The sequence below is a fragment of the Coregonus lavaretus genome (assembly GCF_964263955.1).
Source record: "Coregonus lavaretus genome assembly, chromosome: 11".
In the NCBI taxonomy this organism is placed as follows: domain Eukaryota; kingdom Metazoa; phylum Chordata; class Actinopteri; order Salmoniformes; family Salmonidae; genus Coregonus; species Coregonus lavaretus.
The window spans coordinates 37,118,218-37,142,773 of record NC_139998.1 but is presented as its reverse complement, the minus strand read 5'-3'; the positions used below and the strand labels follow the sequence as shown (position 1 = coordinate 37,142,773).

General features: G+C 45.2%; 1 pseudogene across 1 annotated transcript in view; it reads right to left on the bottom strand.

Moving 5' to 3' along the window:
- LOC311137533 (DNA topoisomerase 1-like) overlaps positions 1-24,556 on the bottom strand; it is a 68,411-nt pseudogene that overhangs the window by 10,215 nt on the left and 33,640 nt on the right. The window contains exons 7-8 of the transcript in view: positions 4,329-4,409; positions 3,992-4,209 (exon numbers count right to left, since the gene is read on the bottom strand). The product of the transcript in view is annotated as a DNA topoisomerase 1-like (transcript). The remainder of the gene's footprint in view (positions 1-3,991; positions 4,210-4,328; positions 4,410-24,556) is intronic.

Genomic DNA, 24,556 nt, shown 5'->3' with positions numbered 1-24,556 from the left:
CACGTTTCATCTTCAATGCCCTTGCTGATGGAAGGAGGTTTTCACTCAAAATCTCACGATACATGGACCCATTCATTCTTTCCTTTACACGGATCAGTCGTCCTGGTCCCTTTGCAGAAAAACAGCCCCAAAGCATGATGTTTCCACCCCCATGCTTCACAGTAGGTATGGTGTTCTTTGGATGCAACTCAGCATTCTTTGTCCTCCAAACACGACGAGTTGAGTTTTTACCAAAAAGTTCTATTTTGGTTTCATCTGACCATATGACATTCTCCCAATCCTCTTCTGGATCCTCCAAATGCACTCTAGCAAACTTCAGACGAGCCTGGACATGTACTGGCTTAAGCAGGGGAACACGTCTGGCACTGCAGGATTTGAGTCCCTGGCGGCGTAGTGTGTTACTGATGGTAGGCTTTGTTACTTTGGTCCCAGCTCTCTGCAGGTCATTCACTAGGTCCCCCCGTGTGGTTCTGGGATTTTTGCTCACCGTTCTTGTGATCATTTTGACCCCACGGGGTGAGATCTTGCGTGGAGCCCCAGATCGAGGGAGATTATCAGTGGTCTTGTATGTCTTCCATTTCCTAATAATTGCTCCCACAGTTGATTTCTTCAAACCAAGCTGCTTACCTATTGCAGATTCAGTCTTCCCAGCCTTGTGCAGGTCTACAATTTTGTTTCTGGTGTCCTTTGACAGCTCTTTGGTCTTGGCCATAGTGGAGTTTGGAGTGTGACTGTTTGAGGTTGTGGACAGGTGTCTTTTATACTGATAACAAGTTCAAACAGGTGCCATTAATACAGGTAACGAGTGGAGGACAGGGAGTTACAGGTCTGTGAGAGCCAGAAATCTTGCTTGTTTGTAGGTGACCAAATACTTATTTTCCACCATAATTTGCAAATAAATTCATAAAAAATCCTACAATGTGATTTTCTGGATTTCTTTTTCTCATTTTGTCTGTCATAGTTGACGTGTACCTATGATGAAAATTACAGGCCTCTCATCTTTTTAAGTGGGAGAACTTGCACAATTGGTGGCTGACTAAATACTTTTTTTCCAGACAAAAAAAAGTTATTCTGTTCACACAGCCAGCTTTTGACATTATTTTAAAAAGTGGTTATGGTTGGTATGGCTTTGAGTTGATGTGGTAGTTTGTTCCACTCAACAGCGCCGGTATATAAAAATGGGTTCTTACCAGATACTCATATTTAAAACAGTGAGTCTCTGGCTCTGGTATTATGCTGGTGGTGTGGACATCTCCAACAAATGAAAAATGGTTGGATACATACCTGGGGGCTGAGTCCATGATGATTCTGTGAACCAGACTAAGTTTAATTAATACTACTGTTTTTTCCACTTGAAGTGCTTGACCTCCAGATGAGTATGAGGGGGGAGTTTAAGTACTCCAAGTCTCCTGAGTGGCGCAGTGGTCTAAGGCACTGCATCGCAGTGCTAGTTGTGCCACTAGAGATCCTGGTTCGAATCCAGGCTCTGTCGTAGCTGGCTGCGAATGGGAGACCCATGGGGCGGCGCACAATTGGTCCAGGGTAGGGGAGGGAATGGCCAGCAGGGATGTAGCTCAATTGGTATGGCATGGCGTTTGCAACGCCATGGTTGTGGGTTCGATTCCCACGGGGGGCCAGTATGAAAAAATAATAATGTATGCACTCACTAACTGTAAGTTGCGCTGGATAAGAGCGTCTGCTAAATGACTGAAGAAAAGAAAAAAAAAAGTACAATTCTTACAAGCTTGTCTGGTCTGTAGCTTATTTAGATGTTCGGGGCTGCTGTTGAACCATTATGTGCAGGCATAATCAAAGTGACACTGGACTAGCACACTTGCCAGAGTCTTTAGAGTGTCTATAGCTAGGTTTCCATCCAATTGGTGACAGATTTTCATGCAAATATGATAGAATCTGCATAAAAACGATATGCGCATTTTCTTATCAGAGTTGTTTCCATTAAAATTGACTTTTTCCGGATAAAAGTCTGTGCATAAATACGTAGTGCACATAAAAATAACTTTTGCGGTTCAATTCCCATGTATTCAACTCCAGGCCTACTGATGGTTTTGTCACAAATTTTTTTGCTTAGGTATAGTGAATGCGCCCACTCTGGTATTGGCACGTGCGCTCTAGCCAACAGCTCGCAGATACAGTGCAGGTATAGCCTACATGAAGAGATTATTATGGACAAAGGTGTGAGATTATTTGTATTTGTCAAACGGCAGCCAAACACCAGAATAAGACCCTCAAGCTCATCACTGTACACTTTCACCACCCTGTGAAGTTAATCATAATTTATCATAATTTATTTAATCTAGCCTAATAAACTGCATGCTTTCCCATGATGTCTTGACATTTTTTATCCGCCATGTACTTTACTCGCATAAAAAGGTTGGATGGAAACCTGGTTAATGTCAAACCATTTTGAGGATGCTGGAATTATATTTTGGACGAACGGGCGCATGCCTACAGGAGACTTTTGAAGTAGCCTAATCAGATTCAAACATTGTGACTGGTAATACATTTTAAAAGTTAAATGACACATATTTAGGCTATACTGAAGCGTTAGGTTGTAGGTGCGCAAAGAATATCCGCTTGGATTGGAGAGGCAGAGTGTGTGTTAAGCTTTCCTGAATAACTGGGCCTGCTGGGAGCATATGTGGCCACATTATTATAGGACGACATGGGAGAATGATGACCTGCAACAGACAGCTCATCTCAGTATCAGAAGTAAAAATACAGCCAGACTGGCCTGCTACTGTCCCTTTCTAGACATTATGAACTGTCGAGAGTGGTGCTACAACTCATCCAAATGGAATTAATGGAATGAAACGTTCAACTTACATGGCTTTCGCGCCGTTATTCAAATTACATTTTCACTGCAGCCTAGAGTAGAATGTTGTACTCACAATTACTCATGGCATTGTGGTGTTGTAGGCTAGTCTAGGTAGAATAATTGTATTGTCCCTAAACAAGATCAATAGGGGAGGTTTTTGAGCTGCGTGTCTCATGTCTTCACTGTTCTTTCATGCACAATGATGCAATTGGCCTCTCTGCTGCCTATCAGCTATTCCTATTGATTCTGGTGGATTCATATTGAAAAGTGATGCAGCTTTGAATGTTTTTATGTGTGGTATGTTTGCTAGTTAGCCTATTGCAGATCTAGACAAACGATCCACCTAACACTATTGTAACTATGAATGGTGGATAGAGAGCAGGATATACAGTTAGGATGGTAGACAATATTGACCTGTGGTATAGTTAAGCAATAAGGCACGAGGGGGTGTGGTATATGGCCAATATACCACGGCTAAGGGCTGTCTTATGCACGACGCAACGTGGTATATTGGCCATATACCACAAACCCCAGAGGTGCCTTATTGCTATTATAAACTGGTTGCCAACGTAATTAGAGCAGTACAAATACATGTTTTGTTATACCCATGGTATACGGTCTGATATACCATGGCTGTCAGCCAATCAGCATTCAAGGCTTGAACCACCCAGTTTATAATAAACGTTAGGGTGTGGAAAAACGTTGAGCACCAAAACACCTTGGGGAGGCACATGCAAGCAGATTAGGAAATATGGCTAGGATGGAATAAATGATATAGTAAAACCCATAGCCACGGGAAGTAGGGGTGCTGAGGGTGCTGCAGCACCCCCTGAAAAATCACCCCAAAAAAAAAAAAAAAAAAAAAAAAAAATGCACCAAATTATTGCACCATCATATGACAAGACACACAGACAAGAGGTCTTAGAGGAGTGGAGTAGTTTGGAAAACTAACATGTGGTCTTCCTCTAGATACAACTACTGAACCTTATTGAGCGATGACTATTGGAACATTAAAACCCGTTGTGGGACTGTTCCATCAGTTAACTGTTTCATAGTGTTTCTCTGGCCAGCAAACCTTCTCTTTTATTAACCATTTCCTCTCCTGTAACCTCTCCTTTACCAGCCAGTCAATGTTCTGAGCCGAGCCAGTCTCACTTTGCATAGTTGATGATGACATCCTGGATCCTCTTCTTCAACATGCCTTGTTTAGGGTGCTCCCCCCGCCCTCGGAACAGACCCGGGGGCTCAATCTTAAAGTTGCCGATTCGCTCCCGGTGGTGGTCATGCATACAGAAGCCATACTCCTCCACTATTTTCTGGTTGGCCTCTTTCATTACCTGGAATGAAATATAATAAAGCCTGCTTGATCTCAACTAGTTTTAATATTAACCCCCTTTGCTCTCACAATATTGTTTATCCATAGCAATTACACTCAATCCAATATATTGGAGTAGTCATTTATCTCTTCCTTGAGTAATGGCCCAGCCTCCACCTTCTCCTTGTGCATGGGGTGGAGCTCCCCAAAGTCACATTTATTCAGGTCACTAATCAGCATCCTCTCCTCCAGGGTCATCTCATGCCCAGACAAACACAGGGACAATAGATGAGAAACAGATTAACTACTGAATTGTCCTTGACACAGTCAGTCAAACAGGTATCTACGGAGTAGGCCTACCTAATAAAACAAAGAATGCAGAATATTCTTCCATTCATAACCCAGCTCAATTACTAACAGATCTGAGATCTGTCCTTATCAGAATAACTAAAACCTGTAGCCTTCGCTTTAATCACTTGGTCAATAGACAGGACAGACCGTCTCAGTCCTCACATCTCACACCTGAGAGCTAGTGACAACCATAAAGCAGGCCAGCCTGGGTTCCAGCAGCAGTAGCAGCGGCCTTTGTGTTCCTGTAATACCGCTCTGCTCTAGGGAGCCCCTGAAGGGGTCAGCCTGTAGTGCGCCCATAATAAGACTATGCAATTAATATGTTAACAAAGCCTATTAAATGAATTATCTAACTCCATAAAAAGTATTTAGCAATATGCAAGAGACTGTAGTTGAGTTACAGGAACTGTAAGGTCAAGAAAGGTTTTTAGATTTTATTTATTCGCACCAAAGAAAATAAGTGAAAAACAAAACAGCACAGATAAAAAAAAACGGGTAAAAACGGTGTACAGGTGAGGTTGGAAGCCCAAAAGGGCTTATATGAAAACCACACCACAAATATAAGTTTAAAAAAACAACAACATTTGTTCGAACAGTTAAACAAGGCATGAATCACTCAGTATACAAGAAAAAACATGTTTGATTATGTGTGTGTGTGCATGTGTGTGTGTGTGAGTGAGAGAGTTAGGCTACATGGAGGGGATTATTGGGTAGTTTGATTCATCAGGCTGATTCCCAGTCTTTGCTTGAAGTTATTGAGGGATGATGAGGTTTTGACAATGTGAAGATAAGAATTCCAGAATATGGTTCCTCTGTATCTGATAGTGAATTTACTATGTGAGGTGCTGCAGTGGGGAGGGTGAAGGTTATCGCAGTGTCTTGTGTTATATAGATGGATTTCAGAATTAACCTGGAAGAATCCATTGAAGGGTTTAGGTAAACTGTCTGGGAAGTACGAGTATTTGTAGATGAAAGTGCATAATTGGTGTACATTAATGTCGTAAATAGACAAGTTATTGAGTTTCTTAAACAAAGGTGCAGATGGAGCCAGGTAATTAGAGGAGGTGGCTAGTCTTGCAAATGTATTTTGTATGATGAGTAATTTATGTGGGTAGGATGCATATGTACTGGCCCAGACAATATTACAGTAAATGAGACATGGGTCAATTAAGCTATAGTATAGAGTTAGGAGGCAAAGTATGATGAACCAAACCACTAATCTTTCTGATGATACCAAACGATTTCATCACTTTGCTACAGACACATTTAATATGATCTTTCCAGGATAACGTTTCATCAATTAGAACTACGAGGAATCTAGTGGATGTGACTTGTTCCATTTCATTCCCACCAATTGAGATTCTGGCTCTTTTTTTAAAACAATATTTCTTATTCTTACTAGTGAATACAATTAAGTTGGATTTTTAAAAACATTTAAAGATAATTTGATTATCTGAAACCATTTAGAAAATGTGGCCATACCTGAGTTTGCTTCATTAATTAGTGAATAACAATTATTGTGTGATAAAATCTAATTGGTATAATCAGCAAAGAGAATGAGAAGTACTGTAGAAGACACAGCAGCAAGGTCATTGATATAGATTAGGAATAACAAAGGTCAGACGACTTCCAGGGACATGCAGTGAACGAGTTTAGGTCATACCACAGAATTCCCTCAAATTAAGACTTTATCCACGACAGATCTATCGTTATTTTTCAAGATTACGATTAAAACGGTATTGCTTTACTTTTTTAAAAAAAGTTGTGTTTGGTGCAAACCTCAAACTACACGCGGATGCTGTATAAAAACATGCAGCACTCCAATAGATCACTTGCAAAGATGACCAGAGACATTGTCCGCGAGGAAATATCCTCCGCTCTTGACACCAAACTGAGTCCAATCCATGACACACTGGCGAAACTTCAAACCACGTTAACTAACTGTGACTCAAAAGTAAAATATCTAGAGGTTTCAGCTACTGCATTACACTCGGCTGTAAACGGTGGAGAAGAATTATGATAAATTGCTAACGGCGAATAAGCTGTTGGAGGAAAAGACACGGGCGTTAGAAAACCCAGCAAAAAATTCAATTTGAGAATAATTGGACTGGATCATGGAATTGAAGCTCGTAAACCGACAACCTATGTAAAATTTTCTATGAGCTTTTTGGTCAAAATAAGCTTGGTCCCACCCCTCTGGTGAACATTACTCATCGCACCGAACCTATGACAAATGGAAATCGGTGTATGATAACAGAGCTACATAGCATCGAAGCAAAACAAATGATTCTTCGCGTGGCAGGATAGATGGGGAGACTGCAGTACCAAGGACAGACGATCAGCATCTACCTGCAGAGCTACGGAAACAGTAAGCTACCTACAATGAGTTGAGAGGACTACTGCGCAAAAACAACTTTAGTACGACGTGGTTCACCCGCAAAGCTGCCGATCACCTTCAACAACAAGACCCACACCTTCATGGAAGCCTCGGAAGCAATGGACTTCTTTCTACGAGAGGCAAGTCAAGCCAACGCTTGATTCAACTCCCCCGACCACGGTCCTGTAGGCCGCACATGCTTTTTGATCATGTGGGCACGGGCCCATGAACAGGCGCATAATATGGTCTAACATGCTGACCACACCGCTCGCATGTTGATTTTGTCCACCCACACCAGACGCGATCAGGACATGCAGGTTGAAATATCAAAACAAACTCTGAACCAGCTATATTAATTTGGGAGTAGGTCGAAAAGCATTAAACATTTATGGCAATTTAGCTAGCTAGCTTGCTGTTGCTAGCTAATTTGTCCTTGGATATAAACATTGGGTTGTTATTTTACATGAAATGCACAAGGTCCTCTTCTCCGACAATTAGTCCACAGATAAAAGGGTGAACCGAGTTCGTTTAATAGTTATCTCTCCTCCTTCAGGGTTATTCTTCTTCTTTGGACTTTATATGGCAGTTGGCAACAAACTTTAAAGGTGCATGACCACCACCAACTGGACTGGATAGTTCATCTTTCAGTCACCCATGTGGGTATATGCTCCTAAAAACCAATGGGGAGAGGCGGGACTTGCAGCGCGTCAAGCGTCACAAATAGAACCAAGTTCTATTTTAGCGCCTGGCTACGCAGACGCTCGTTGACGCGCGTGACCAGTTTGGATAATATGATTGAATAACATGTATGTGTACATTTATTTTGCAACGCTCGCGCACGTAACGTGGGCGGTGTGGTCAGCATGTAACACCCACAAATATCCCAGGTATGACAGAATATGATTTGTACGATCTGCCACAGACTTTGCAATTCATAATTGATTTGCTTCTAACAAAACGAACTCTCTCCAGGTCTTATAATACCTGGGACGCAAAATAGATCTATAAATGGAGGCTGTATAGACTTATTTTGAACTATGGATGCCTTTTTTCCCACCCTCGGTTACGTGGTTGGGCATAATCGCATCTTTCTGATTGAGCATTGTCGGTTCTCATGTAGACAAATCAATACGGATACAAACAGAACCAAGTGAGACATTATTTCACTCCAAAATATGATTTACTCTCATGTCATAGTGCACGGCTGCTTTCTTGACTAAATTATTATTTATATTCAACCCCTATCTGTCTGTGGCCGGGTGTTCCATTCACTTAGTTTTTTATTTTTCTTCTTCTTTTTCCCTGCCAAGATGGGACCCACTAATAGAATATCCCCGAGGGAACTGAACAGTAATGACCAAATCATGATCTGTTGAATGGTTTATACCGTGTCCCTATCAAACAGCGATTGGACAAACAATATTTGGTTTTACGTTTATTTATTTTTATTTCACCATAAATGGTTTCATTTTGTTCATGATCCTTTTTTTCTAGTCCAGTAGAATTGATTTGATACTTAGATTATGGGACAAAATAAATGAATAGAGGGAGCCCTGTGGATGGGCGATTTATTATTGTCCTGCTACTGGATGCAGAGCTGTTGGAGTATATGAGAAAGGGATGCTGTAGATATTACGAGTATAATACAACTACAATTTAATCATGAGTTTTTCCCTTTTTGGTGGGAGGGTAGGGAAAGGGTGGAGTTTATGAGTTGCGGTTTGGGAGGACTCTTGGGAAATGTATTTTTTTATTTTTACATATTCTATGCTGATTTGATTACTCATCTATTTACTTTAAAATGGGAATGTACTCATTATTACTTTTGCAATAAAGTATTTTCAAAAATGTTAATGGTTATCTGTACTTTCTTGGAATTTACAGGGCATAATAGAAAAAAAATTATACTAGTAGTCTTGATATTATGAATAGGAAAGGAGTAGATATTGCCATGCTCCAGGACACTCATATAATGAAGGATGATACGGTGGGGGAAAAAAGTATTTAGTCAGCCACCAATTGTGCAAGTTCCCCACTTAAAAAGATGAGAGAGGCCTGTAATTTTCATCATAGGTACACGTCAACTATGACAGACAAATTGATCCAGAAAATCACATTGTAGGATTCTTAATGAATTTATTTGCAAATTATGGTGGAAAATAAGTATTTGGTCAATAACAAAAGTTTCTCAATAGTTTGTTATATACCCTTTGTTGGCAATGACACAGGTCAAACGTTTTCTGTAAGTCTTCACAAGGTTTTCACACACTGTTGCTGGTATTTTGGCCCATTCCTCCATGCAGATCTCCTCTAGAGCAGTGATGTTTTGGGGCTGTCGCTGGGCAACACGGACTTTCAACTCCCTCCAAAGATTTTCTATGGGGTTGAGATCTGGAGACTGGTTAGGCCACTCCAGGACCTTGAAACGCTTCTTACGAAGCCACTCCTTCGTTGCCCGGGCGGTGTGTTTGGGATCATTGTCATGCTGAAAGACCCAGCCACGTTTCATCTTCAATGCCCTTGCTGATGGAAGGAGGTTTTCACTCAAAATCTCACGATACATGGCCCCATTCATTCTTTCCTTTACACGGATCAGTCGTCCTGGTCCCTTTGCAGAAAAACAGCCCCAAAGCATGATGTTTCCACCCCCATGCTTCACAGTAGGTATGGTGTTCTTTGGATGCAACTCAGCATTCTTTGTCCTCCAAACACGACGAGTTGAGTTTTTACCAAAAAGTTCTATTTTGGTTTCATCTGACCATATGACATTCTCCCAATCCTCTTCTGGATCCTCCAAATGCACTCTAGCAAACTTCAGACGAGCCTGGACATGTACTGGCTTAAGCAGGGGAACACGTCTGGCACTGCAGGATTTGAGTCCCTGGCGGCGTAGTGTGTTACTGATGGTAGGCTTTGTTACTTTGGTCCCAGCTCTCTGCAGGTCATTCACTAGGTCCCCCCGTGTGGTTCTGGGATTTTTGCTCACCGTTCTTGTGATCATTTTGACCCCACGGGGTGAGATCTTGTGTGGAGCCCCAGATCGAGGGAGATTATCAGTGGTCTTGTATGTCTTCCATTTCCTAATAATTGCTCCCACAGTTGATTTCTTCAAACCAAGCTGCTTACCTATTGCAGATTCAGTCTTCCCAGCCTGGTGCAGGTCTACAATTTTGTTTCTGGTGTCCTTTGACAGCTCTTTGGTCTTGGCCATAGTGGAGTTTGGAGTGTGACTGTTTGAGGTTGTGGACAGGTGTCTTTTATACTGATAACAAGTTCAAACAGGTGCCATTAATACAGGTAACGAGTGGAGGACAGAGGAGCCTCTTAAAGAAGAAGTTACAGGTCTGTGAGAGCCAGAAATCTTGCTTGTTTGTAGGTGACCAAATACTTATTTTCCACCATAATTTGCAAATAAATTCATTAAAAATACTACAATGTGATTTTCTGGATTTTTTTTCTCATTTTGTCTGTCATAGTTGACGTGTACCTATGATGTAAATTACAGGCCGCTCTCATCTTTTTAACCCTCCCGTTGTCCTAGGGTCAAAATGACCCACCACTGTGTTAAACCAACTTTATTTAATTTTTATATTTTTTTGATCATTTGTGAGAAGGAGGCAGTGAGACTTTCTTTAAAGTCTCACTGCCTCCTTCTCACAAATGATCCCAAAAATATAAAAATTAAATAAAGTTGGTTTTATCACAGTGGCGGGTCATTTTGACCCTAGGACAACGGGAGGGTTAAGTGGGAGAACTTGCACAATTGGTGGCTGACTAAATACTTTTTTCCCCCACTGTATGTAGCAAAATTTGCAATAGTGTTTTTTACATTGGATAAAAGTAGACACTCAGAGCTAGAAAATGACATATCATACACTACTGTTGAGGAACAACCGGAAAGTAATTCTGCTTTGAAAGTTGATCAACTTTGTTCCTTGAATGTTTTGGTAAACCTACTGGAGAGCTCTTCTTTGTCTACACCCATTCAGCATCGTTCACACCCTCTTATGCCTTAGCCCCACCCATCTCTTTAAGGATTCACATGTGAGGCCAAGTACTAAACAACCAAAGATTTCAAGACTAAAGGTTGGTTAATACTATGTCTATTGACAGTTGTCGCAGTGACATCATAAACATTCTATTGTCGTCCGATATCAAACTTGTCGTTATGAAAAAGTATAAACACAAAAACGACATGCTGCATGTCCAAAATACCATAACTGGTGTATTTTAACACCAATAAACCCACTCGTTTAAAAATGAATTTAGTACGTCAATCTAGCAAACCAGGCAACTAAATGTAACTTTCTAAACAATGTTTTGGTTTGTTTCTAGCTTGTTAGCTAGCTAGCTAATGTTAAGTTAGCTGGCTAGCCAGTTCAAATAATGACCATATCATATAGCTGACAACGTTTTCACTTTAGCTCATTTATATTCATTATTACAGGAAAATAAACACACAACAAGATCATTATTTACAAGTTAATGGCTAGCCAATTACAGAAAATAGCTTACGGTTGTGAGTGTGATGAAATAAAAGCAGGGCATTCTACCGGAGAATTTTAGAACTTGGACACTGTCTCGTTGGCCTAACGTTATATCCTAATTTGACTTTGGTGCAGGTCATGTTGTTCTTCACATTACCGTCTCTGGTAAACACATATTATATCAAATAAAATCGATGTTTATTTGTCACATGCACAGGATACAGAAGGTATAAACAGTACAGTGAAATTGTTACTTGCATAGTGGAGTTTTTTGTTTAAACAATGAACCATAATCCCAACTCATAACGTTACTACCCTGCATGAATCTGCAGGTAGCTAACCAACCAGGTTCAATGTTAGCTCTCTAGCTAACATTAGGCTATAACTAGCAATGCAAATGGCTCTGAGATACGAATAATATTACTACCCAGGTCATACACGTAACGTTAGCTAGCGAGCCAGCCAGCTAACGTTAGCTAGCTAGCTAACAGTACGCTTTAACTTGAAATGAAAACGACTTTCTGACTAAATTAGAAACTTATAATATCTGAAAATGTAGCTAGCTAGACTCTCTTACCCGTATACATGGATGGATGCTTCTCCCTCTGTCACAGATGTCATGGTTGCCCTTGGTTTGAAGATGAAATCTGGAGACAGATGTTCTATACAACAGCCTTCTGTGTGTTCTCTTTTCAACTCCCTCTGCATATTTGCAATCAAACGCCAGAATTTTCTCCATCTGCTTAGCTATCATACTCTAATTCTACCGGGCATTCCACTGAGTTCAAAACTCAGTCCTCCAGAAAGTGGAGAGCAACACTTTTGCAGTTCTACTATGTGGTATCTTAAAAAAAAAGCAGCGTTAGAAAGCATTACATACACATACTGACCAGGTCATGTTATAGACAGAAGCCTGCTACATGGCAGACCATCAGAACTCATCTCTCGCCATGTCCAGTCCATCCATTATCTCAGCCAATCATGGCTAGCGGGAAGGTTCCTGTCTTTTTCTGTGGCTAAACCAACTAAGCTCGTAGTTTAACAATTTTATTCGTATTTACAGATGGCATACAAGTTTGTTATTAAGGCACATGAAAGTTCACATGTTCCAGAAGGTATTTCTGCCCAAAAACGCATTTTGATAAAAAAGGTTGACTTTAAAATGCCTCTCCTGTGAAGTAGTGACGTGCGACATACACCTAGTTTCCTGAAACGAGTCACAAATCGGATTATCTGGATGCAGTGGTGGAAAAACTACCCAATTGTCATATTTGAGTAAAAGTATAGATACCTTAATAGAAAGTTACTCAAGTAAGTGAAAGTCACCGAGCAAAATACTACTTGAGTAAAAGTCTAAAAGTATTTGGTTTAAAATATACTTAAGTATCAAAAGCAAATGTAATTGCTAAAATATACTTACATTTCAAAAGTAAAAGTATACATAATTTCAAATTCCTTAAATTATGCAAACCAGACAGCACCATTTTCTTGTTTTTAAAATGTATGGATAGACAGGGGCAAACTCCAACACTGTCACGATCGTCGTAATAAGTGGACCAAGGCGCAGCGTGATATGCGTACATCTTTTAATTAGTACTACACAAACTCACAAAACAACAAAACGAAACGTGTAGTCCTCGGTCATAAACACAAACCTACACAGAACAAGATCCCACAAATAACAAGTGCACAACAGGCTGCCTAAGTATGGTTCCCAATCAGAGAAAACAAGACACAGCTGCCTCCGATTGGGAACCACCCCGGCCAACACAGAAACACACGATCTAGAAAAGAACACATAGAAAACAAAACATAGACACTACACATATAAACTAACACCCTGGCTCAACATATAAGAGTCCCCAGAGCCAGGGCGTGACAAACACTCAGACATTATTTACAAAAGATACATTTGTGTTTAGTGAGTCCGCAAGACCAGAGGCAATAGGGATGACCACGTGTTCTCTTGATAAGTGCTTGAATGTCACATTTTCCCTGTCCTGCTAAGCATTCAAAATGTAACAAGTACTTTGGGTTGTCAGGGAAAATGTATGGAGTAAAAAGTACAATGTTTTTTTTAGGAATGTAGTGAAGTAAAAGTTGTCAAAAAAGAAATAGTAAAGTAAAGTACAGATACCCCAAAAAACAAACTAAGTAGTACTTTAAAGTATTTTTACTTAAGTACTTTACACCACTGTCTGGACAGTAATAGACCTAGCTTCCCGTTAGCTAGCAAATTACGCAATAAAGATAGTCTTGCTGACATTGTTTCCATTCAGTCTGATGATTGTGTTCTCTTGCATGATTCACCATCAATTAATTTACAATTAAAAATGTATATGAAAAACTATACAGTTCTGAAGTACAAAATACCTCAGACAGCACAATACCCTTTTTTTGAGGGTGTCACGCCCTGGCTGTCAGAACGCTGAGTGTGGATGTGGTGCAGGGAATCAAGCGCAGGAACAAGGGTGTTCGTCAACAGACTTTAGTAATCCAAAATAGTAACTCCAAACAGGTGAATAGCCAACCCAACCGGGAGGCATGAACAAATTATGCACACACACAACAGTGCGTAAAACAAGAAAAGGCGCACGCAGTGCGGACTCTCGACACAAACAACACGAGAGAGAAAAACCATCAACAGCAACAGCTGACATAACAATCACACATAACACCTGCCCCAACACACGATAACTAAATAGGAAACAAAATCAAACACTAACAAGGGACAGGTGTACAAACAGACAAAACCAAACAAACATGAAACATCGAACGGTGGCAGCTAGTACTCCGGGGACGACGACCGCCGAAGCCTGCCCGAACAAGGAGGAGGAGCAGCCTCGGCCGAACCCGTGACAGTACCCCCCCCTTGACGCGCGGCTCCAGCCGTGCGCCGATCCCGGCCTCGGGGACGACCAGGACGACGCGGAGCAGGGCGCGTAGGATGACCCCGATGGAACTCGGTCAGCAGGGACTGGTCTAATATGTCCCTCCTCGGCACCCAGCACCGCTCCTCCGGGCCGTACCCCTCCCACTCCACGAGATATTGGAGACCCCCCATCCGGCGTCTCGAATCAAGGATGGACCTCACAGTGTACGCCGGAGCCCCCTCGATGTCCAACGGGGGCGGAGGAGTCTCTTCTATCTCATAGTCCTGGAGTGGACCAGCTACCACCGGCCTGAGGAGAGACACATGGAACGAGGGGTTAATATTCCTGTAATCAATAGGCAGTTCTAACCTGTAACACACCTCGTTCAACCTCCTCAGGACTTTGAATGGCCCCACAAACCGCCGACCCAGCTTCCGGCAGGGCAGGCGGAGGGGCAGGTTTCTGGTCGAGAGCCAGACTCGATCTCCAGGTGCGTACACAGGCCCCTCACTGCGGTGGAGATCGGCGCTCGTCTTATGCCGACGGATGGCCCGCTGCAGATGAACGTGGGCAGCGTTCCATGTCTCCTCCGAGCGCCGCACCCACTCATCCACCACAGGGGCCTCGATCTGGCTCTTGTGCCAAGGTGCCAGAACCGGCTGGTACCCTAACACACACTGGAAAGGGGTTAGTTGGGTGGAGGAGTGGCGGAGAGAGTTCTGTGCCATCTCGGCCCAAGGAACGTATCTCGCCCACTCCTCCGGCCGGCCCTGGCAATAAGACCTCAGAAACCTACCCACATCCTGGTTAACACGTTCAACCTGCCCATTACTCTCCGGGTGGTAACCCGAGGTAAGGCTCACCGAAACCCCCAACCGTTCCATAAACGCTCTCCACACTCTGGAGGTGAACTGGGGGCCTCGATCAGACACTATATCCTCGGGTACACCGTAATGCCGGAAGACATGGGTAAACAGAGCCTCAGCGGTCTGTAGGGCAGTAGGTAGACCCGGCATGGGAAGGAGACGACAGGCCTTCGAGAACCGATCCACAACGACCAGGATGGTAGTATTCCCCTGTGAGGGGGGAAGGTCTGTAACAAAATCCACCGAGAGGTGGGACCAGGGTCGTTGTGGAACGGGCAGGGGTTGTAGCTTACCCCTGGGCAAATGTCTGGGCGCCTTACACTGGGCACACACCGAACAGGAGGAGACATAAATCCTCACATCCCTGGCTAACGTTGGCCACCAGTACTTAGTGCTAAGGCAGTGAACTGTCCGGCCGATACCTGGATGTCCAGAGGAGGGGGACGTATGAGCCCAATAAATGAGGCGATCGCGTACCTCGAGCGGAACGTACGTCCGACCCACTGGACACTGTGGAGGACTTGGGTCGGTGCGTAACGCCCGCTCGATCTCGGCATCGACCTCCCATACCACCGGTGCAACCAGACAAGACTTTGGTAGTATGGGAGTGGGCTCAACGGACCTCTCCTCCGTGTCATACCGCCGAGACAGGGCATCTGCCTTCCCGTTCTGGGACCCAGGGATGTAAGTGATTTTAAACACAAACCGGGCTAGAAACATAGTCCAGCGGGCCTGGCGAGGATTCAGTCTCCTAGCTGCCCGGATGTATTCCAGGTTACGGTGGTCAGTTAGAATGAGGAAAGGGTGTTGAGCCCCCTCGAGCCAATGCCTCCACACCTTTAGGGCCTGTACCACGGCTAACAGCTCCCTGTCCCCTACGTCATAATTCCGCTCCGCCGGACTGAGCTTCTTAGAATAAAAAGCACAGGGGCGGAGTTTAGGTGGTGTGCCAGACCGTTGCGAGAGAACGGCCCCAATACCGGCCTCGGATGCGTCTACCTCTACCTGGAAAGGTAAAGCGGGATCCGGATGCGCCAACACCGGCGCTGAGGTAAACAGGTCCTTCAGTTTCCCAAAAGCCCTGTCCGCCTCAGCTGACCACCGCAAGCGCACCGGACCCCCCTTCAACAGAGACGTTATGGGAGCTGCCACCTGTCCAAAACCCCGGATAAACCTCCGGTAATAATTCGCAAAACCCAAGAACTGTTGCACCTCTTTCACAGTGGTTGGGGTTTGCCAATTACGCACAGCTGACACCCGGTCAACCTCCATCTTCACTCCTGACGCAGACAACTGATAACCCAAAAAGGAGACCGACTTCTGAAAGAACAGACATTTCTCTGCCTTGACATATAGGTCATGCTCCAACAGCCTCCTCAACACTCGGCGCACCAGGGCTACATGCTCTGCTCGGGTAGAACTGTACACCAGAATATCGTCTATGTACACGACTACTCCCTGTCCCTGCATGTCCCGGAAAATCTCATCGACGAACGATTGGAAGACTGAGGGAGCATTCATTAACCCATATGGCATGACGAGATACTCGTAATGTCCGGAGGTCGTGCTAAATGCTGTCTTCCATTCATCGCCCTCTCTAATGCGTACCAAGTTATATGCGCTCCTGAGATCCAATTTTGTGAAGAACTGAGCACCGTGTAATGACTCCGTCATAGTCGCAATCAGAGGGAGTGGATAGCTGTATTTCACCGTAATCTGATTGAGACCGCGGTAATCAATACACGGGCGCAGACCTCCATCTTTTTTCTTCACAAAAAAGAAGCTCGAGGAAGCGGGTGAAGTGGAGGCCCGTATGTAACCCTGTCTCAGAGACTCGGCGATGTAAGTTTCCATTGCCTTCCTCTCCTCTTGAGACAAGGGATACACATGGCTCCGCGGGAGGGCTGCTCCTGACTGGAGATCTATCGCACAATCCCCCTGTCTATGAGGCGGCAGCTGCGCCGCCCTAGTCTTACTAAACACCAGTTTCAAATCCTCATACTCGGGGGGAATATGCAGTGCTGGCATTAGATTCGGACTTTCCACCGAGGTCGCCCCTATGGAAACACCCAGACACAGCCCCTCACACTGAGCAGACCACCCTTTAAGAGCTTTCTCTCGCCACGAAATAGTAGGGTCATGGGTAATCAACCAGGGAAGCCCCAGCACCACCGGATACGCAGGAGAGTCAATCAGATAGAGCTGAATCGTCTCCTCATGACCCCCCTGCGCCACCATCTTAAGGGGCGCTGTGACCTCCCTAATCAACCCAGATCCTAACGGACGGCTATCTAGGGCATGTACAGGGAAAGGCTTATCAACGGGAAGGAGAGGAATCCCTAACTCTACACAGAACTGGCGATCTACAAAATTCCCAGCTGCGCCTGAATCTACTAGCGCCTTATGCTGGGAACGAGGTGCAACCTGTGGAAAACAAACAGGCAAGGTTATGTGAACGACAGAAAGCTCTGGGTAAGTAGGGCGCCTACTCACCTGGGGGGACTCCCCAATGGTGGCCTGCCTTCACCTCCACCGGGGGACCCTCCCCAACACCTAGCCGCGGTGTGCCCTCCACGGCCACAGTTAGTGCAGGGAACGGCCCCCCTCGGGTTCCTACTCCTCCGTTCTCTAGCGCCAGCACCCCCGAGCTCCATAGGGCTCGGCTCGGAGGTGCTGGAGGGTGAAATGGGCGACCCCCACCCGGGACGTCCACGGGTGGCGAGCAGGGTGTCCAGCCGAATGGCCATGTCGACCAGTTGGTCAAACGACAACGTGGTATCCCTGCACGCCAACTCTCTCTGGACGTCCTCCCGGAGGCTGCAGCGGAAGTGGTCTATGAGGGCCCGCTCATTCCACCCTGCATCTGCCGCTAGAGTCCGGAACTCCAGAGCAAAATCCTGGGCGCTCCTCATCCCCTGTCGGAGGTAGAACAGACGCTCCCCCGCCGCCTTCCCTTCTGGTGGATGGTCAAACACGGCACGGAAGCGGCGGGAGAACTCCGCATAGGTAACGGTAGCGGCGTCCATTCTCCTCCATTCGGCGTTGGCCCACTCCAACGCCTTGCCGGTGAGACAGGAGATGAGGGCGGAGACGCTCTCGTGTCCCGAGGGCGCCGGGTGTACGGTGGCGAGGTAGAGCTCTACTTGCAGCAGGAACCCTTGACACCCGGCAGCGGAGCCGTCGTACGCCCTCGGGAGCGAGAGCCGAATCCCACTGGTTTCCGGAAGGTGGACAGGAGGACTGACCGATGGGGATGGTCCGGTAGGTGGGGGCGTGGGTACCCCGCTGCTTTCCCATCGGTGGAGAGTGTTCATCACCCGATCCAGGGCGTGACCGATCTGGTTGATCCTGTCCTCCTGCCCACGAAGACGGTCCTCCATAATCTCTGTTGGCGCGGTTGCTCCTGCTGATTCCATGGTGTGATGTGTGATTCTGTCAGAACGCTGAGTGTGGATGTGGTGCAGGGAATCAAGCGCAGGAACAAGGGTGTTCGTCAACAGACTTTAGTAATCCAAAATAGTAACTCCAAACAGGTGAATAGCCAACCCAACCGGGAGGCATGAACAAATTACGCACACACACAACAGTGCGTAAAACAAGAAAAGGCGCACGCAGTGCGGACTCTCGACACAAACAACACGAGAGAGAAAAACCATCAACAGCAACAGCTGACATAACAATCACACATAACACCTGCCCCAACACACGATAACTAAATAGGAAACAAAATCAAACACTAACAAGGGACAGGTGTACAAACAGACAAAACCAAACAAACATGAAACATCGAACGGTGGCAGCTAGTACTCCGGGGACGACGACCGCCGAAGCCTGCCCGAACAAGGAGGAGGAGCAGCCTCGGCCGAACCCGTGACACTGGCTCTGGGACTCTGTTATGTTGAGCCAGGGTGGGTTGTTTCTATGTGTTTTTTGTGCTAGGTTGTTTATCTAGTTCATTTGTTTCTATGTTGGCCGGTGTGGTTCTCAATCAGAGGCAACGTGAATCAGCTGTTGCTTGTTGTCTCTGATTGGGAACCATACTTAGGTAGCCTGTTTTGCCACAGTGTTTGTGGGATCTTGTTCTGTGTATGGTTTGTGACTGTAAACCAAGGACTTCACGTATCGTTTTGTTTCGTGTAGTGCATCAAATAATTAAAGTATGTTCACTCATAACGCTGCGCATTGGTCCACTTCTATCGCCGATCGTGACAGAGGGCTTGAATCTACTGCAACTTTCCTCCGATGATGATGCACACTCTCTAGATGCACCTATAACACTCAATGAACTGCATGATGCATTGAAAGACATGAACTGAGGTAAATCCCCTGAATGGGATGGCATCCCACCGGAATTGTATTTAACCTTTTGGTCTGAGCTTGGTCCGATATTATTAGAAATGGTACAAACATCTATTCAAATGGGCTTTTTCAATAGAGATGTTAATACTGCAATTTTCTCTGTTACATAAAAAGGTAAAGACCCAACTCTCTGTTCAAGTCATAGGCATCTCTCCCTTATCAACACTGACATGAAACTGTATGCCAAGGCTCTAGCCAAATGCCTTGAAACCATTTTACCCAAACTAGTTCATCCTGATCAAACAGGTTTTGTCAAACATAGAATAGCGTCAGACAATCTGAGACTTCTCCTACATTTAATACACATTACACCTAATACAGTGCCTTCGGAAAGTATTCAGACCCCTTGACTTTTTCCACATTTGGTTAGGTTACAGCCTTATTTGAAGAAAATAACATTTTTTAAAAAACAAATATAGGTAGAAAAAAACCCGGAAATATCACATTTACATAAGTATTCAGACCCTTTACTCAGTACTTTGCTGAAGCACCTTTGGCAGCAATTACAGCCTCAAGTCTTTTTGGGTATGACACTACAAGCTTGGCACACCTGTATTTGGGGAGTTTCTCCCATTCTTCTCTGCAGATCCTCTCAAGCTCTGTCAGGTTGGATGGGGAGCGTTGCTGCATGGCTATTTTCAGGTCTCTCCAGAGATGTTCAATCTGGTTCAAGTCTGGGCTCTGGCTGGGCCACTCAAGGACATTCAGAGACTTGACCTGAAGCCACACCTGCGTTGTCTTGGCTGTGTGCTTAGGGTCGTTGTCCTGTTGGAAGGTAAACCTTTGCCCCAGTCTGAGGTCCTGAGTGCTCTGGAGCAGGTTTTCATCAAGGATCTCTCTGTACTTTGCTCTGTTAATCTTTCCTTCGATCCTGACTAGTCTCCCAGTCCCTGCCGCTGAAAAATATCCCCACAGCATGATGCTTCACTGTAGGGATGGTGCCAGGTTTCCTCCAGACGTGATGCTTGGCATTCAGGCCAAAGAGTTCAATCTTGGTTTCATCAGATCAGAGAATCTTGTTTCTCATGGTCTGAGAGTCTTTAGGTGCCTTTTGGCTATCTCCAATCTCCATGTGCCTTTTACTGAGGAGTGGCTTCCATCTGGCCACTCTACCATAAAGGCCTGATTGGTGGAGTGCTGCAGAAATGGTTGTCCTCCCTGACCAAGGCCCTTCTCCCCCGATTGCTCAGTTTGGCCGGGCAGCCAGCTCTAGGAAGAGTCTTAGTGGTTCCAAACTTCTTCCATTTAAGAATGATGGAGGCCACTGTGTTCTTGGGGACCTTCAATGCTGCAGAAATGTTTTGGTACCCTTCCACAGATCTGTGCCACGACTCAATCCTGTCTTGGAGCTCAGTTGTAGGATGATCAATGGAAACAGGATGCACCTGAGCCCAATTTTGAGTCTCATGGCAAAGGTTCTGAATACGTATGTAAATAAGGTATTTCTATTTTAATAAATTTGCAAACATTCTAAAAACCTGTTTTCACTTTGTCATTATGGGGTATTGTGTGTAGATTGTTGAGGAAATTGTTTTATTTAATCCATTTTAGAATAAGGCTGTAACGTAACACAATGTGGAAAAAGTCAAGGGGTCTGAATACTTTCCGAAGTCACTGTATACCATCACCCTGTGCAGTCCTGTCAATTGATGAAGAGAAGGCCTTTGACCGTCTCGAATGGTCCTACCTCTGATATACTATGGAACGTATGGGATTTGGCAAAATGTTTATGACTGTTAAAAACACTGTATGGTAACCCCTCTGCGATGGCCTTGACGGGTAATCAACGCTCCTCACAGTTTGCTGTCCAGTGTCCAGCCTCTTATTTGCCCTATCACTGGAGCCTTTAGCTAAAAAAAGACATAAATCCCAAGATATAAGGCAAATATCAGTTAAGGACACGGGTCACCAAATCTCATTATATGCAGATAACATATTATTGTACTTTGACAATGTACCACAATCCCTCCCTAACGTATTAAGTATATTCAGACAATTCAGCAGTATACTGTATCAAGCTACAAGATCAACCTCACTAAATAATTTCTGCTTCCATTTAACAAAGCAATGTTCAATCTCAATATAGAATCGAATATACCAATTGTGACCCATTTTAAATGCCTGGGTATTTACATTTTTCCCTCTCTACATTGTTTGTTTCAAAGAACTACAAACAAGTTTCAGCTGCAATTACAGCAGATCTCGACAGATGGTTTATTGTAACATTAACTCTATCAGGTCGAATTTCGATAGTCAAAATGAATGTCTTGCCTAGACTACATTTTTTGCTAGCATGCTTCCTTTGCCCACGCCATTAGGGTACTAGGAAAATATTCAAAGTTCAGTGTCATATTTTATATAGAAAGGGAAACGACCCAGAATGAAGATGAATACACTACAGCAACCCAAAGGTTTTGGGGGTCAAGGTTTATCCAACTTCAATTTATATGCTTTGTCTTTAGTGCTCTGCCCACTTAAGAAATTATTTGATCAAAATAAATATCTTCCTTGGTTGGAAATAGAGGAAAATATAGTGTCACCATTTACATTGAAAGATGCACTATCTTCTGCCTCATCTCCTAAGTTTTGCCGTACTCAGTTTGGAGCAATATTCGCTCACTCAAGACAGACCTGGCAACAAATTTAAAAAGTTGGTAATTGGGAAGTCCGATGGCATATCCAAACATCAATATTTAGAAATAACTCCATACCTTTGGGAGGGAAACGTATTATTTTTCAAGAATGGTCTAAACAAGGAATTCATACACTTCTGGACATTGTCACGGTTTCGGCCGAGGCTGCTTCTCCTCCTTGTTCGGGCAGGCTTCGGCGGTCGTCGTCTCCGGAGTACTAGCTGCCACCGTTCTATGTTTCGATGTTCATTTGGTTTGGTCTGTTTGTACACCTGTTCTTTGTTAGTGTTGATTATGTGCCCTATAAGTTCTCTTAGGTTTTGTCATGTGTTGTGTGTAATTGTTTCGTGTCAGCTAGGCGTCAGTTTGTTCTCTCTCGTTCTGTTTTGTTTTGAGAGAGTGTCCGCACTGTGTGCGCAGTTTGGGTTACGCACTGTTTTCTGTGTGCGTAATTTTTCGCTTGCCCTCCGGCTGGGATTTTGCCCTGAGTCTTTTGTATTGTTTGATCCTCACTAAAGACTGAAGAGCCTCTGTTGTCCTGCGCTTGATTTCTGCACCACATCTACGCTCAGCCCTTTAGAATTCTACCGCGGGGGAGCGTCTGTTCTACCTCCGGCAGGGGATGAGGAGTGCCCAAGATTTTGCACTGGAGTTCCGGACTCTAGCGGCTGATGCAGGGTGGAATGAGCGGGCCCTCATTGACCACTTTCGCTGCAGCCTCAGGGAGGACGTCCGTAGAGAGTTGGCCTGCAGGGACACCACTCTCACCTTTGACCAACTGGTGGACATGGCAATTCGCCTAGACACCCTGCTGGCCACCCGCGGACGCCCTGGGGGGGGGGGTCGCCCATTCCACCCTCCAGCACCTCCGAGTCGAGTCCCATGGAGCTCGGGGGGGCTGGCGCTAGAGAACGGAGGAGAGTGAGTTCGAGGGGGGCCGTCCCCTGCACCAACTGTGGCCGTGGAGGACACACTGCGGCCAGGTGCTGGGGAGGGTCTCCTGAGGGACGAGACGGCAGGCCACGCGCTGGGGAGTCCTTCCTGGTGAGTAGGCGCCCCACTTACCCAGAGCTCTCTGTCGTGCACATAACCATACCTGTTTGTTTTTTACAGGTTGCACCTCGTTCCCAGCATAAGGCGCTAGTAGATTCAGGCGCGGCTGGGAATTTTGTAGATCGTAAGTTTTGTAAAGAGTTAGGGATTCCTCTCCTTCCTGTTAAAGATCCCTTCCCTGTACATGCCCTAGATAGCCGTCCGTTGGGATCGGGGTTGATTAGGGAGGTCACAGCGCCACTTAGGATGGAGACGCAGGGGGGTCATGATGAGACGATTCAGCTATATCTGATTGACTCTCCTGCGTATCCGGTGGTGCTGGGGCTTCCCTGGTTGATTACTCATGATCCCACTATTTCGTGGCGAGAGAGGGCTCTTAAGGGGTGGTCTGCCCAGTGTGTGGGGCGATGTCTGTGTGTTTCCGTGGGGGCGACCTCGGTGGAGAGTCCAAACCAAGTGCCCGCATTGCACATTCCCCCCGAGTATGAGGATCTGGCAGTCGTGTTTAGCAAGGCGAGGGCGGCGCGATTGCCACCTCATAGACAGGGGGATTGTGCGATAGATCTCCAGGCAGGAGCTGCGCTCCCGCGGAGCCATGTGTATCCGTTGTCGCAAGAGGAGAAGAGAGCTATGGAGACATACATAGCTGAGTCTCTGAGACAGGGATACATACGACCCTCCACTTCCCCTGCGTCCTCGAGCTTCTTTTTTGTGAAGAAGAAAGATGGAGGTTTGCGCCCGTGTATTGATTACCGTGGTCTCAATCAGATTACTGTAAAATACAGTTATCCACTCCCTCTGATTGCGACTATGACGGAGTCATTACACGGGGCAAGGTTCTTCACAAAATTGGACCTCAGGAGCGCCTACAACTTGGTGCGCATTAGGGAGGGCGATGAATGGAAGACAGCATTTAGTACCACCTCGGGTCATTACGAGTATCTCGTCATGCCATATGGTTTAATGAATGCTCCGTCAGTCTTCCAATCCTTTGTGGATGAGATTTTCCGGGACATGCAGGGACAGGGATGTGAGGGTTTATGTTTCCTCCTGCTCGGTGTGTGCCCAGTGTAAGGCGCCCAGACATTTGCCCAGGGGTAAGTTACAACCCCTGCCCGTTCCACAACGACCCTGGTCGCACCTCTCGGTGGATTTTGTTACAGACCTTCCCCCCTCACAGGGGAATACCACCATTCTGGTCGTTGTGGACCGGTTCTCGAAGGCCTGTCGTCTCCTTCCCATGCCGGGTCTCCCTACTGCCCTACAGACCGCTGAGGCACTATTCACCCACGTCTTCCGGCATTACGGGGTACCCGAGGATATAGTGTCTGATCGAGGCCCCCAATTTACCTCCAGAGTCTGGAGAGCTTTCATGGAGCGCTTGGGGGTTTCGGTTAGCCTTACCT